General features: G+C 34.6%; 1 protein-coding gene across 1 annotated transcript in view; it reads left to right on the top strand.

Moving 5' to 3' along the window:
- TJP1 (tight junction protein 1) overlaps window positions 1–12,228 on the top strand; it is a 315,639-nt gene that overhangs the window by 242,889 nt on the left and 60,522 nt on the right.

Genomic DNA, 12,228 nt, shown 5'->3' with positions numbered 1-12,228 from the left:
AAACTTTTCAAATTTGTTGAGAACTATAAATGATACAGTTGTTAAGTGTGTATATTGGTGAAGATGTTTGGCTTTTAACTAAAATAGGAATAGTTAAAAAAGATGACTAGTAACAGCTATGACTGTCATTATTATTGCATATTATGTCCCTTGTAGTTTTTAGATATTAGTGAAGTTGATTGTCTCCAAATTTCAAATTTTAGGTTTATAAATTATATCAAGTCTGATCTTTATTTTAAAGTGGAATGATTTTTTTTAAATGAATGTTATTGGATGTCAAATGTAAAACTTGTTTTTTTTTATAACTGATGATTATTTTTAACTACTCTGGTTAATATATTAATCATGAAAATCTCCCTGTGTATCATAGATGTTGTCAGGAAAAGGTTTACTGGACCACACATAAACAGTAATATAACTAATATCTTTGATGATTTGTGGGAGCAGCTATGATTTTAATATGTCTCACCTGGAAACCATGCTGATACCAATTAGAACATGATTTTCCTTAAAAAAAAAATATACATCAAAATTTCAAAATGTTAGCCATTTGTTTTATGAGCAGATTCTGTATCTTAGAAAGTTTCAGCTTTTTCATTTAGATTTCCTAACACTTAATCTTAAATTAAAATAAACTGCCTGCATGTAGAGGTTTTTTACTTCTCCTGGAAACCTTAAGTATTCTCTACGTTATGTGGGGAGCTTTTGAAAATACAGGTTCCTCTCCCTTGCTTTCAATTCTTCTGAGATAGGGTTACATAGCCTTTTTTCCTTTTTTAAGCTCCTTGGATGATTCTATTCTGTCAGCGTCTAGATTTGGGAAATACTGGTTAGCTTGGGTAACATGTACTAAAGACGATCCTTTGAATTACAGAAGGGTGCAAAAGCTTTTAGGTTTTTTGAAATTTTTATGTTAATTCCTGAAAATTCAGTAACTTTCCAGTCAAGATGTGAAATAGAACCAATTGTTAAAGGTTTCAATTCACTTCTACTCTGAAATTAGTGCTAAAATATAAGTAATTATGGAGTTTTTATTTAGTTAATTTAGAGGGTGTCCTCCATCTTGAGAAACACTTTAAGATACATAATAAGAGTAAAATCCTAGTATCAAAAATTCTCTGGGATTGCTATATAATCCTTCTGTTTTTATAATTTAATATTATTTGCACAAATGTCTTTGTCTTTGTTTTACAAATGCTATTTAAATTTTGTCTGAACAAGAATTGATAGAAAATTTACTAGGTCTTCTCTGTTAGAAAAGTTTCAGTTTAGTTCATAAAATGACCTGCCTTGGTAAACCTCAGCAGTGCTCTGTTCCCTTCCTAGATTTCTCAGTAATTTTGTATATTTCCTAGGTAATGAAATTATCTGGTGAGAATACTAGCATCTTCATTTTGTCAGAGGAAATAGCATGCAGTGATTTATTTGGGCTTAGGAGCCAGATTCTAGGTTTAACTCTCATACTGCCACGCTTTGAAACCTCTGTGTGCTTTCAGCTCCTCCTCTGCTGTGAAGTGCATGGTTAATTTGCGACAAAGTTGTTGAGAGATTTAAATTAGTTACTACAATACCTGGCATAAATGTTAAGAGTAGTAATGAGTTAAAGTTTCCAAATGTGCCTTGATAGCTGCTCTTAAACCATTTCTGAGAAGATTTCCTCATTCTTTAGGTAAGCAAACTAAAGCTTAGAAATTGTGATGAAAAACCTAGGTTACGCATTACAAGGGATTGAGGTTAGGATTGAAAAAACTCTTGGCCATTTGAATGAGTTTCTCACCTTACTGGTGTGTAGAGCAAAAGAAAAGTGCAAGGTTATCAAAAATCTTCCGAGGTCTGTTGTTGTCATTACCTATTTATGTTTATCTGTGAGATGTTCTTAGAAAGCCAATGTTATATGAACAGCATTTTTTGAAAAAATGCTTGCATGTGTTTCTTCATTACAACAAGATGAGCAAAGTAGCCTCACTGCTGTCTAGGATAGGGGTTGGCAAACCAGCCCATGGGCCAAGTCCATTCTGCTACCTTTTGGAATACACCCTCCAGTAGCATAATTGAGAAGTTAAAACAGAGACTGTGTGACCCACAAAGCTTGTACAGAAAGAGTTTGTCAGCCTCTGATCTAAATTGATAGTTGTTGGTTTTTTTTAACTTATTTAATTTTTTTTTAGTTTTTGTTATTTAAATAAACTATATTTAAAGAAGGAATTATTACAGTGATTTTCTTATACATGGATGTTTGTAGCTGGTTTTACCTTGTTTTGTTTTTTATTTTTTCATATTTTATTCAGTATTGTTTAGAGCATACTAAGGGCCAAGACAATAACTGTGGGAGCTGGGAATACTGAGAGTCTACAACTGATGGTGGCTCTCTTCCATAGTCAATACTGAGTGGATATCACTGAAAAGGTTACTTCAGTGATATTGCTGTAGTCTGCATGAATTAAGAGTATTTGATTTTCTGGATATGTTTTAAGCCTTTGCTAGGTTATATTGTGTTCTCTTATTTATAGTTATTACAACAGACCCATTTATGACTTTTCCCTTGAGGGAACAGCATGTTTACCTTTTTTGCTCTTTCCTATAAACTATTTTAAAAATCACGTGATTTCCTGATTAACTATAAGCAAATGCAATGTTGAAAATTCTTTCATATACAGTAAAAGCCTCAGACTAATTAGGATATATAGTTGTGAAAATTTGGATTGTGAAGATTTAAATTTTTTATTACTTATATCCGTTTATTCTGTCAAACTAACAAATTCAGTTAAGGCTAAGCTGCTGTCTGAAGATTTTAGGGAAGGTGTTCTAGCTAATAGGAAAAAAGTGTAATTTATATTTAGCACTTTTCAAATGAAAAGTGATTGATTGGAAGTCCTTGAAAGTTTGTAAGTATTCTCTTTTATTCATTGTTTGTTCCTCTTGAAAGAAATGCCGCCACTGAATTCTGAATTTAATGGTGTCAACATTGAGAAGGCTTATAGGAAATACACAATAGTAAAATTGAATTTTTTTTTTTTTGGCATGGGCAGGCTCTGGGAATTGAACCCTAAAATTGAATTTTATGAGTAAGAAATTTCTAGCTTAAATCCAAGTATTGAGCAAAGTTAAGATCATATATTTGGGTTCAAAACCTCTTACCTACATTTACCCTTATTACCATGTGGGATTGAATTCAAGCTCATGCCTTGTTTTCCAAAGGCAGGTCCTAGCATATATGCAAGTAGGGTATATAATGTATCTCTTAAAACCTTAGAGAAGTCTTGGCTTTTAAATAAGGCATCTAGTTTTTTATTTACACCTTACTTCCTTCCCTGTCCCCTCCAAATTGTTTTCTTTGATATAGAGAGTATTTTAGTTTTACATCCTCATATATGTAATTTCTATTATATTTTGCTTAGATCTCTCTGGAACATACATAGTAACTTTGCAAGTAGGCTAAAAACTATTGTTGAAATAGCCATATATCAATTGAACATTTCTTTTTATTACAAAGTGTGGAGAATTGACTTTTTTCTTTTTATGGATCTTCCTTCTTAGCTGTGTCTTTATCAAAAAGGCCTCATTACCTCCCAGTTGGTAGCACCTTACTCAAACAAAAACTGTATAATGGCAGTAATTAACTCAGTGTAGGCACTGCTACATTTCTTTTTCATAAACACTATGAAGCCTTGCATCTTTTTTGTGGTTTCCCTTCATCTGTGAAAGACAGAAACAGTACACAAGGACAGGTACTTTGATGATGTTTTCCCATGGTTCCAATGCTTTACAACTGGACTAAAGTTGGCTTGATGATCAACAGGAAGCACAGTGAATTTTCTGTTTACTGTTTTCAGTCCTTCAGAATTTTAGGTTACCAGATTTAAATTCCAGCCTGAGGTTTTGTTTCTGATATGCCTTGTAAGGGGCCAGGGTGAGGAGAGACCAGAGTTGACACATTTTTCACATGAATGGAAACTCAAGTGTAGTAATGATGTGTTCACTGATCGTGGATGGGTTTTAACCTCTAAGAGGAGATCATGGATCTTAGGGTAGACAGGCAAGCTTAAATATTGTATCTTACCAACTTTTAATTTTTTAGTTTATTTTTTGTATGCTGTGTATGGGGGGTCACATTTCATTTTTTCCATGTGACTACCCATTATTGCAGCACCATTTGTTGATTTGGGTGGGTGGGATGGAGAGTGCATTGGCCAGGAATTGAACCTGGATCTCCCTCAGGGCGTGAGGATTCTACCACTAACTACCCTTGCACCCCCCAGTTTTAATTGTGAAAATAACATGCGAAACAATAAATTTCAAAGCACACTGCAATAATTAGTTGTAGAATAGATTTCAGAGTTGGTATTGGTTACAATTCCCCAATTTTAGATTTTTACTTCTAGCTGCTCCAAGATGCGGAGACTAAAAGAAATATCAGTATAATGATTCAGCAATCATACTCATTTGTTAAATCCTATTTTCTTGTTAATAACTCTACCTTCTCCTTTGATCTTTAGGAGTATTTTAGCTATGCCCATTTAAACTTTGTCATGTTGGAAACAGGTGTTGATAAGGGATAAAACTAGTTGATGTCTGAGGAGGCTGACCCCTTTGGTTTCAAGACTTACCTGGCTTAGGAAGCCATCTGGAGGTTGTAGGTTTCTGGAAAGTAATTGTTAGGGTTCTCTAGAGAAACAGAACCAACAGGAGAGATCTGTAAATATGAGATTTATAAAGGATCTCACACAACGTGGGATGGAAGAGTCCAAAATCCATAGGGCATGCTGTGAAGCTGAAGCACCAATAAAGGGTCTAGATGAATCCATAGGAGAGGTTCACTGGCTGAAGAAGTAGTAAAAAAGTCTCTCTTCCTTAAAAGCCATCAGATGATTAGATTATCTCATTAGGGTAGGCATGCCTTTGTTGATCATGGATGTAATCAGCCACAGATGCAGTCACCTGACTGATGACTTAATATACCAGTCTTCCAGTTTATCAACCAGCTATGAAATATCCTTGCAGCAACAGTTAGGCCAGTGCTTGCCTGACCAGTCAACTGGGCATAATCATTTGGCCAAGTTGACACCAGAACCTAACCATCACAGTAACTGGTGCATAACCTTTGTAGAATCTCACATAACACTCTAGGTGTTTTTAGTTGGCAGGATGGTTTTGGTTGGGATTGGCAAACCATAATGACTAGCAATGTCTGGCTGAAGCTTGTGAGAGTAGCCTCCAGAGTAGCCTCTCGAGTCTTTTGAACTCTCTCAGCCACTAATACTCTATTTGTTAGAATTCTTTTCCCCATTTTGGTCAGGAAGGCATCGTTGATCCCATGGTGCCAGGCCACGCTATCCCTGGGAGATTTCTATGTTGCCAGGAGACTTTCACCCTTGCATGTCTTGTTCCACATAGGGGGTAGGGTAGTGATTTCACTTGCAGAGCTGGGCTTAGAGAGAGAGAGGCACATCTGAGCAACAAAAGAGTTCTCTGGAAGTAACTCTTAGGGATAACTATATAGGCTAAGCTTCTCTGCTTCATAAATAAACTTTCCAAGAGGAAGCCTCATGATCAAGGACTTGACCTATTGACTTGGGGATCCCTAACATTTGAGACAGTATCAGGGGTTTCCCCAGTGGTAAAGTTTAATAGTTCCCTATTTTTGCTCCTGTCCCTCAAGGGACTTGGCCAGTATTTTTTAATTATCTGCCCAAGATACTTTGGGATGTAGCAGGGCATTACATTAAGCTATACAGAATTACAAGCCTTCATTCTGAGTTCCTGTGTTTGGTTGTTTAAATGATCTATCCAGACAGATTGAGTTAGATTATGTGCTACAGAAAATGTAGGATCTGGACAAAAAGCCTTTCTTCCCTTGGTCTTATAAGTTCTAAAATACAATGTTTTCTTTACCCTGTTCTGATTTCCTTAGTCCCACCTGATTGGCTTCATTTACCTCTAATTGAAGCCTGATTTCTTTTTAAGTTTCTTAAGATTGTTGTATGTGGCAATGCTGACCTTCAGAACTGGAGAACTCCTACTCTGAGTTTTGGATGTCACACAGGTACCCAAAGTTCCAGAGAAATCCACGTTATACATTTATAGCACAGCCTCTCAAAATCTAGAAATAGCAAGTTACCACTCCAGGCTAAATGTGACTACTGTTGCTAGAGTTTATAATCTAGACCCCAATTTTCTTACAAGTATTTTCTAAATGAGAACATACAATACTGGCTCTTTTTTTTTTTTTTTTTTTTTAAAGGAAAGACAGAGAGAAGGAAGGAAGGATAGAAGGAAGGAAGGAAGGAAGAAAGGGAAACATCTTTAAACATTTTCTTGTTTTATTGTATTTTGTTTTTCCGTTTTTTTTGTTACATGGGCTGGGGCCGGGAATCGAACCGAGGTCCTCCGGCATAGCAGGCAAGCACTTTGCCCGCTGAGCCACCGCGGCCCGCCCAATACTGGCTCTTTTGTTTCTCTCTTATTTTGCATCACATAATATCCCACAAGTTCATTCACAACGTTGCACATCTCACAACTTCATTCCTTTCTATAGCAGTGCAATATTCGATCATATATACCCCACAGTTCGCCATTCTGCTTCTCAGTGTATCCTTCAGCCACCTTCATCCTTTGGGCATGATGTGTCATGTCCAAAGTCAACAGTCCGTCAACACTCTCAATTTTAGACAATTTTCATTGCTCCCAAGAGAAAAAAAACTGATAAATGCACCCTCACCAAATAGATAATCCAAACCTCCCTTCAACTCTTGTTCCTCCCCTAAACTCTTGTTCCTCCCCCAATACCAACTGTTTTAAAAAGTTTAAATTTTATTTATTCCACCAACTGAAAACCTTATTCTTGTACAAGTATAAAATGTAAAATAAGTTAAAAAAAAAAACCTGTTCCACTTGTTAATATGATTAAAAGCAGTAAATGTATGAAAAATCTTATTTCCAATTTTAAATGATATAGGACAATTTTGTATTGCCTTTGAGAAAATCTTCATAAAAATAAACAGTGTACTGGGGCATTGTTTTCCTACTATAAAAGTCAACTCAAAACCACGAGACAATAAGGGGCTATTTTACTCTAAATGTAAATTGAAGTGCAGAGTTATTATAAAACCACCCTTATCCCTTAGGTAAGAAAATGGCCATCCTTAGTCTTTCCTCATTTGTTTTTTCTTTAAAAATTGTTCATTTCTACAAAAGTTAATTTTTAAACGAATCTTTTATTCTAATTTGGGTAGACTAGATGAGTTATAATAAGTGAACATGCAAGGTAAGAAACTAGAAAATAAGCTTTATAAAAACATGTATCTAGATAATTATCTGAAAACTGTGAAAATAGCAGTATACTCAGAATTTTTTCAAATGCATACATACACATAAATTTATAGGAAATAGATTACTTGGAATGAATTTATATTGTGAGAAATTAGCTTGCTAATGTGGTAATGTAGTTATCAGGTAACTATGCTCCCTGTCTTTTCAGTATACTTTCTGAGCGACTCTTTCTCATTTCTGTGTCCAGCCCAAAAGCTTTATATCTTTCTGACTTTCTCTTTGTGCCAGTGCAGAAATGGGGAAATGATTTTTAATTGCAATAAAGGAGGAACTTCATTGAGTCAATATATTTGTTTCCGTGTAAGATTTAGAGGATTAACCTAGGTTTGCAACATTCTCAAGTAGTCATAATGTGTTTTAAATTTTTCTTCTTTCTGTGTAGTAGAGCCCTCCAAACTGAGCTCTTCCTGTCAGTGGAAAAAAGCTTTGAAGTATAGTTAATTCAGTATCTTTGAAATATCTTTATTGTTAATTGTGGCTAAAATAGTCTAAAAGCCTTTAAAGATTAGTACCTAGTTTTTGTTTTCAACCTAAGCTATGTAGGTCTTGCCTATCTTTATGCAATAAATAAGTTTCTGAAAAGTATATAAATTGGTTTTGTAGGCTAAATCATTTAGTATATAACAAGGAGTTGAGTTGGATTTACAAAAGAATGCTTTACTTACAGTAAATACTCAGCCTTATTTTCTTTATAAAGGTATTTTACAAATGAAACATAGTCACTCCTTTGGAACAATATTTGAATGATAGAAATGAGGGAAGGCTTTATGAGGAGTGGGAGTCCTGATATATTAGTCAAGGAACAATCAGGAGTCAGAAAGCACAGTTTCTGTGAACAGAGGAAGATTAATATAAAGAAATGAAATATAATGGGATTGGGCAACAAAAGATTGGCTAATAAGATGAAAAGAACAGCCTAAAGAACATCAGAATTGCAAATATAAGGTGCAGTCACTGTCTTTATTGCTGAGATATAGTGTGCCATAGGAGGGGGCCTAACCATCCCCATGGCTGAGATCCTGACCTTGGTGGAAAAGGCACAGTTGTGCCTGTGGCTGTACTGTCTCCCCAGTGGTTCTTGCTGGAAATCTGCCTTCTAGAGTGCTTGGGAAAGTCTTTTTTATAAAAGGGAAGTATCTCACAAGAGACACTTAATATAAAACCAGCTGAGGCAGTTGCCAGGGAAAGCTACAGGCTACTGAGTGCTTTTGACCACTTTGTACTGTAGGAGCCAAGCACTGCAGCCCCTGCTGTAGAAACACATCATAAACAGGAAGGAGAACTCTTCCTCCTGCAATCCGTCCCCCAGTCCTTCTACTGACAAAGCTGCCCATTCTCTGCCCTCTCTGCCTGCACTGAAAGACTCCAAACTGTTGTTGTGATTTCACACCTGAAGTTTTTCACTTAAAAATCTATCACTGATCTATTTGAGTATATGTTAATCTGCTACTCAGTTTATATAGTTGACTGGGTAAGAGCTGAGGAAGATTCTTTACAGTAAGTCCGTTGATGTGAACTGTAAAATTGTCTCCAAAGGACCCTTTCCACATCTGTCTTTGTCTAACAACTGTCTTCTGTAGAGCTTTTTAACTGTCCAAAAGTCTCTGAATAAACGATCATAATCATTAGATTGCTGTGTACACATTTAAAGAAAAGACAAAAAAAAGTGCAGAATTAACCACCATACCCTTCTGGGAAAAGAACAAAAATGCCCTTAAGAGGATCTTGAGTACCTGAAGATTCCTTCTAGGCCACTAGGAGTCCAAGTGTGGTAGATAAACTTGAGTCTGAATCACCGTAAAGATCATTCATATATAAAGCCAGCTTCCCTATAATTGCAAAAATTGCTTTTTTATAAATTTTGAATATTAAATATTTATAAAGATCTTAAATATTATAAAGCCAGTAAGATAGAATTACATAAGGAAGATTTGGGAATAGTGTATTTCCTTCTAATTGTCTGAGCCTCATACAGCTTCTTTCAATAATTGCCACTGTAACTTAATGGTTCCATGTGTGTCATTTTAGTTTTTTTCTTGCAATAGACTTTAGTGGTCTCTTTTGTTCGTAATAGAATATTTTAAATGTTTAACAAAAATTTATTACTTCTATAATGTAACTCTAGTTCTGTATTGTCAACACAGTAGCCATCAGCCACGTGTGGCTATTGAGATTTGAAATGTGGCCAGTCCATTGTGAGATGTGTTGTAAAGGTAAAATATATACATTGGATCTCAGAGGCTGAGTACATAAAAATGAATGAACTGTTTCATGACGATTATGTTTTGAATATATTGAGTTTAATAAAATGTATTAATAGTTGAGTTTAGCCTCTTTAATGTGGCTTCTAGAAAATTCAGAACTACATAAGTGGCTCATTGTAATTCTGTTGAACAGCACTGCTCTAGGTCTTCATGTTTTACTGAATAATGCTTCCATCTTTTGGTTGATAATGGAACTGCACTAAAAAAACTATGATTTTCCAAATATTAATTATATGAAAAATTTAAAAGATGATATAGTTCCGTCCTTAACGAAATATTATTTTTAAAGGTTTGTTACTTTTAAACTCAACATAAGTCATAGTGTTCTAGAAAAAATAAAGGTGACAGACAGTGAATGGGTTTTGAAAATTTGCTAGAAATTAAAAGTACCTTAGCAGTTTTCTTTGATGTACATAATAAGAGCCCTAATTGTACAACAAAGGACGAATCTGTTGGTTATCTTCAGGAAGATAGTTGTGTTAAAATATTATCATTGATTCTAAGTTATTTAAATGGGATTATTATCACTTAGTTACCTTTCAAATTTAGAGGTGTTTTTCTGTTATAAAAAGAAAATTAATTGAAAGTGTTTTTGTTATTTTTAAGTGAGTAGTTTAAATTTTACTTGCTGCAGAGCAACAGAAATCTGTAGAAATATAAAAATTATGTGTTCTTCATCTTCCATCTTAAATTCATTTTTTGGAAAATGTTCATTCATATTGTAATACATCATTTACGTTTCTTAAATGCAAAAATAGTGTAGGGAGACATTGCTATTTTGTACTGCCCTTTACAATCTGAGGTACATAGAGAAATTTGGGTTTAAAGCTTAATTGTATTTATTTATACTTTAGGCTAATTGTATATGAGATTTTATTACACAAGCAATAGCTAAGAATTTTGACCTTTTATAGTTTAAAAGTAGTTCATTCTGGTTTAAGCTGGAAAATATATTGGCTTTTATGTTTTTCTTCTAAAAGACTGTTTTACTTACTTGATTATATGGCTCATTTAATACATATAATTTAAAAGTAGAATACACCCTCGCAGAATGACCTTTAAATAGAGATCTGAAAATAGAAACGATGAAAAGTTTTGATGTTTTTTCCCTTCAAGAGTGTAACATGGAAAGTTTTTTCCAGACAAGAGACTGCAAATAATATGCATTAATAAACCAAATCCTTTTTTTGTTTAAAGTTAGATTTCAATTTTGTTTAAACATAATGAACATTAAATATATCGTCTTTCCTTGTAGTTTTAAAATATTTTAATCTTTTTAAGTAACATATAAATATATTATTTTTGTAAAAATTGAAATGATAGAGAAATTCTTCTCAGCTACTGTCTTGGCTCCTTCTTCTCCCTTCACGGTAAGCCGCTATTCCCTGCTTGATTATGTCAATCTGGGTTTTATATATACATGTGGGGGCATGTACACACACACATGTGTTTTGTGGATGGAGAGGGAAAAAAACTTTTTAAACCTAAATTGTGTCACACTATAAATATCCTTTAGTTTGTGCTGCTTACTTTGGATTTTATTTTGGAGGTTTTTTTTTCCATGTCTCAACATATATATATAGCTCTATTTCATTGTAACTTGCTTTAATAGTTTTTATCTAAAATTATAAACACATATAAAAGTTGAACAGTTCAAATCCATTAGCTGCACCTCACCCCCCATTTCCTAGTCTTCTTGAATTATGCCTTTCTCCGTACTCATACAGACATTTAGCACCATCTATAGAGTTTGTGTATTCTTAATAATTTTAAAAAGATCAGGCTCTGCACGGTACTCCCCAGCTACTTTATTTCACATAACAATACAAGGTGAATATCCATCCCATTCATTCTTTTGATGAAAAATTTCCTTATAAAGGTAAGTCTTTCTAGGCTTTTGCCTGTACAAACATTGTATTAATAAGCATCCTTGAACATGATATCATATACTGGGCACCTTTTGTTTCTGAAAGCATTCAAAGAGTGTAGTATATTTTGTTATTTAACAGTTTTTAACGGGTAGTGCCAGATTACTTTCAAAAAGTAATGATTGAGACTACACTTGACTGAGAAAAACCCCAGTGTTCTAGCCTAGCCCAACCACAAGACCAAAGAACATACCAGACAGAATATTATCCATGAGTTTTAATTAGGAACTTAAAAACAGAAAGAAATCCTTCTCAGTGGTGGCCATTTTCCTTGGGAAATGAAAGCACCCCACACAAAACCAAAAAGGGAAGAGGAGTGCCAAGGGGGCGGCTTATAGAGAGAGTCCTGTGAGATTTGGTTACCTGGGGTTTTAGTAGATTTTCCCTAATGTCGATTAAGGGAGGGAATTTTACATTCTTTGACCTTTAACGTCTGTCATGGTCATGTAGGTGGCTTGCTCTCAATATGGAGGAGGGGGCAGGACCCAAGTCCTGGGTCCATATAGCAGACTACATTAACCTAGGACAGATGTTGCATTCATTAACAGTATGAGATAACAGAGCATTAGTAGTCCCACAAAGTGATGCCATCATGACCAAGAAGAGGAATTTAACCATTCTACTGATAATTGATCAAACCTGTAATTTCAGTTATAAACAAGAAGATTTTTTCCCAGATTTTCCGATGTGCTTAATTCTGCCAGGCT

Source organism: Tamandua tetradactyla, chromosome 12 (assembly GCF_023851605.1).
Source record: "Tamandua tetradactyla isolate mTamTet1 chromosome 12, mTamTet1.pri, whole genome shotgun sequence".
In the NCBI taxonomy this organism is placed as follows: Eukaryota; Metazoa; Chordata; class Mammalia; order Pilosa; family Myrmecophagidae; genus Tamandua; species Tamandua tetradactyla.
The sequence above is the reverse complement of the archived record's forward strand: the minus strand, read 5'-3'. Positions and strand labels throughout refer to the sequence as shown.